The following is a 4,286-nucleotide window of genomic DNA, read 5'->3' on the forward strand; positions in this document are numbered from 1 at the left end:
CATGTGCCATCGATTAACAATCTTGTAGCTTACAGCAGGTCTGTTTTTAAAGGTTTATACGTTATTGTTCAAAATCTATTCCTTTATGGAGAAAATGCATTTTTTGGGGGGGATTTTTAATTCCGGAAACAGACTGGTTCACTCTGTTGACTTTCATTGTATGGACAAAAAAAACAAACAAACATTGTAACATTCTTCAAAATATCTTCTTTTGCGTTTGCAATGACTCACTGTAAATGGTGAAAGAAGTTTCAGTTTTGGATGAACTAATACCACAAATCATACCACAAATGTGTGAAGGATTCTCTCAGGAGCTTTTCTCACCAATTGATATCATCACAGACAGCTGTTTTCGCAGTGTGCCTGTCCTCACCATTTTCCCCTCTCTTGTGTGTTTAAGGACCCCCTATAAGCTTTGCTAGCCACAAAGCCTAAACGATGCTGCCCTTTCTTTTTTCCCTCCATCTGTAAAGAGGGAACAGAAGAACAGAGGCAAAGCGCGAGAGAGAAAGAGTGAGCCATCGATCAGTGCCGATCGTTACACGGCCCCGCACCCTGCCTCTCATTGTTTTTTATCTTGTCTCTCAAGCAGGGTGAACCCTTGTTGCCATGGCATCCCCCACACATTGGCGATGGCACTTCAACCCTTTAGCTTAATGATCTCTTGGCTGATAGCCTACTTGTCAGGCTGACTCGCTCTGTCAAGAAGCAAGGAGGATATTTGAATCGCTAGCATAACCATAACATCTCCATACAAGCTATTTCCACTTTACTTTTACAAAAGCAGGGCATCTAACCAGCCCCTTCCCCTCAATCGCACACATGTATATAGGCCCACATTGATTTTTTATTTCAGACTCCTTGTAGTTCGGCATTGTACAAGTCTCTCGATGCCGAGTGAAATCTTATTTTACATGGAATGAAGCCAATTTCCATTCATTCGGTGTCTTTTTTGTTTTTTAGTCATTACTTTAAACCATCACAGTGCTGGCAGATCAGAGCGGGGTGAAGGATTACCATTCATATAAATAGCTGGCATTAATTCGGCAAAAAGAGAGACTTCTCTGTCATTATGGAGACAGAAAATCCTAATTTAGAAATGTGAACAAAAACGCTGAGCGTTCAATTCAATTCAGTAATCCTCCATATTGCATGAAATCAGAGGTGTCGTGTTACAATGCGCAGTTTAAGTCAGTGTGGAGATTTAGACAAAAGGTAGCGCCTGGAGCTATATCATGATGTACTGAGCTCGACAATGTGTTCTTAGTCAGTGTTTCATTTCATCTCATTCAAATTTTTTTTTTCATATTTGGAAGTACCCTCTCTGTTACCTTTTTATTGCAGTATATGTACAGAACTCATTTGGATCTATGCGGTTAAGGCCTTTAATATTGAATCAGAGACACAAAACCGTGGATAGGCCCTCGTTAATTAACGTATTTTCCTTTTCTGTCTCGCTCACTGTTTCTTTCTCATTGTGGAGACACCATGCGCTACAATCCCAGCACGTCGTATTTGAATATGGACAGAAACAGATCAGATATTAGCAGCTGCTATTGATCCTCAAATAGGGGCCGAGCTGTCTGTTTTGAACGCCGCTGCCCGGTCGATCCCTTCTGACCTAATGTTCACAAGGTAAAAAAAAAAAAAGACAAAACGGGGAAGATTCTGCTCATAATTGGGTTGAGGCAGCAGTTGCTATTTTCATCGACATGAGAGGCTCATCATCTCCAGTAACCAGTATCACAAGATGGAGAGTTCAGCCTCTTGTTGTTCAGCTGTATTGTGCTAAACTGATGTTATACAAAGCCTGATATTCTTCTCTTAGAGGATGTACAGGTGGTATGTTGTGGGTATATTCAATTAATGCAATTAAAGTCAACATATGCTACCGTTCAGAACTTGGGGATTGGTGCGATTGTTTTATGTTATTGAAAGAAGTCTCATATGCTCAACCAAGGCTGCATTTATTTGTTGAAAAATACTGTAAAAACAGTAATATTGTGAAATATCATTACAGTTTAAAGTTATTGTTTTCTATTTAAATATATTTTTAAAATGTAATTTATTCCTGTGATGGCAAAGCTGATTTTTCAGCAGCCATTACTTCATGATTTCAGAGTCACATGATTCTAATATGCTGTTTTGGTACTCAAAACATTGCTTCTTATTATCAATGTTGAAAACAGCTGTGCTGCCTAATATATTTGTAGAAACCTTGCTACTTTTTCAGGATTCTTCAAATTCAAAAGAACCATATTTATTTCAAATTGAATTCTTTTGTAACATAATAAATGTCTTTACTGCCACTTTCAGTTTAATTGACAGCATCCTTGCTGAATAAACGTATCAATTTCTTTCTTAAAAAACAACAACAACAACATACCGATCCCAAACTTTTGCTGGATAGTGTGAATTAATGCAAATACAGCTTATCCCTGATAATTCACATAACAAATTTGCATATTACTCTGGGAACATACTACAAGAGTACAGACATTACGCTGCATTTTTATCCAGATGCATATTAAAGTTTCAACATAAACTGCCCTTGCCAAAATCTTATAAAATGAAAATAAGTTTCCATTGCTGGAGAAATGTTATTGGTCATCATGTTAAAAAGCACACATAGCTTATTTAAAATATTTTCTGTTTCTTCATGCTTGACAAGTCTTCATGCATGTCAAGTGTAGGCCACCTGATTTCCAAACAGCTGTTGTTATTTATCTATGCATTTTAAATTTGTCCGAGTGTACATCTTCAGATTTTAGTCCTTCGTTTCTGATGCGATGTAAATATTAATGCTATGAAATATGCCTGCCAACAGCTTAGGTAAGGATTATTTAAAGTGGGCTCCAAATTTCCATTCGTATCCTTTGGTATGAATGCATGTGCTACTCGCAGGTCTGTCAGATTCCTCTGTCTTTTTGGACCACAGCACACTAATACATAAAAGGTTTTATTTTAATAGATCATGGAACAAACCCAGTACGTTAAAATGAGCTGATTTAATTCTGCTGTTATTCAGGATGTTCAAGACAGGGACTACACATCTTCTTTGTTGCTTTATTGCATTGGCCATGTGCAAGCTTGCATGAGCTGCAGCTCAAATTCTCTTTGAGCACCAAACCTTTTTATGCACTCCACTGGTTAGTTGTGATTTTGTGAAACAGAACTACTCACCCGATTTAACTCACTCCGCCAAATGCACTTTTTCTTCTTACACCTGTGGACTAGTAGAAACAAGAAATGATGATTCCACTTTAAATACTTTTGTTGTATCCCTAATTACTTTCAATATGTATTTTTGTTAGTTTATATCTAACAGTTCTGACACAAAATTGCGAGATGTAAAAGTCAGAATTCTGAGTTTATATCACAATTCTATTTTTTATGACAAAATAATAATAAAAAAACTATGACTTATTTTCTCACAATTGCATGTTACCAAATCTTTTGCTATTCTGAGTTTATATCTTGATTATTGTGAGCTTTGTGAGGAAATAAGTGTGAAATAAACACAAAATTGAGAAAAATCTGAATTGTTAAATTAAAAGTTGCAATTACCTTTTTTTTTTTTTTTAGCTATGGACTATGGACACTAAAAAAATGTGTAGGATTTACTTTTTTATTTAGAAATTGCGAGTACATTTCCCAAATAATTGCAGAGAAATGGCAAGTAACACATTGAATTAAACATGACATTTTAAAGACTGACAGTATTTTTCTAGTAAAATGTACTCAAATTTTTTTTTTTTTTCAACTTAAAAAAAAAAAAACTTTTTTTTTTAAACGGTGTACTCAACTGTCTAGTGTATGCATTTTAGAAGGTTATATTGTCATCCAGCACAAACATTCCACACTTTAGCTATTTATTTATTTACTTATTCATTTTATTTATTTATTTTTCGGTTAACTAAGGCCATGTCCACACTAGTGTTCATTTTGTCAGCTATTTTCATTTTAGTCTTAGTCTAAAATGTCCATGTTAGTTTTTATCATATTTAGTCAACCTTATCCTATTTAATTTTAGTCAAGTTTTAGTCGACTAAAAGTCTCAACATTTTAGTCTAGTTGTAGTCCAAGGAAATCTAAAGTATTTTAGTCTAGTTTTAGTTGAAGAAAACTTGAAGTATTTTAGTCTAGTTTTAGTCAATGAAAACTTGACATTTTAGCAATAAGATTATTATTAATTAACCGTACAGCAGTATTAATTTTGGTAGCCATGTTTAATTTAGTCTTAGTCTTAGTCTTACTCAAATGTACATTTTAGTTATCATATTTAG

The 4,286-nt window shown here is 35.0% G+C and overlaps 1 long non-coding RNA gene across 1 annotated transcript in view; it reads right to left on the reverse strand.

Moving 5' to 3' along the window:
• The window catches only part of LOC107746493 (uncharacterized), an 8,561-nt gene continuing 4,275 nt past the window's right edge, over positions 1–4,286 (reverse strand). The window contains exon 3 of the long non-coding RNA XR_001640704.1: positions 1–81. This is a non-coding gene — a long non-coding RNA (uncharacterized LOC107746493). The remainder of the gene's footprint in view (positions 82–4,286) is intronic.

The sequence above is a fragment of the Sinocyclocheilus rhinocerous genome, unplaced genomic scaffold (assembly GCF_001515625.1).
Source record: "Sinocyclocheilus rhinocerous isolate Xijiao unplaced genomic scaffold, SAMN03320098_v1.1 scaffold18, whole genome shotgun sequence".
Taxonomy (NCBI): domain Eukaryota; kingdom Metazoa; phylum Chordata; class Actinopteri; order Cypriniformes; family Cyprinidae; genus Sinocyclocheilus; species Sinocyclocheilus rhinocerous.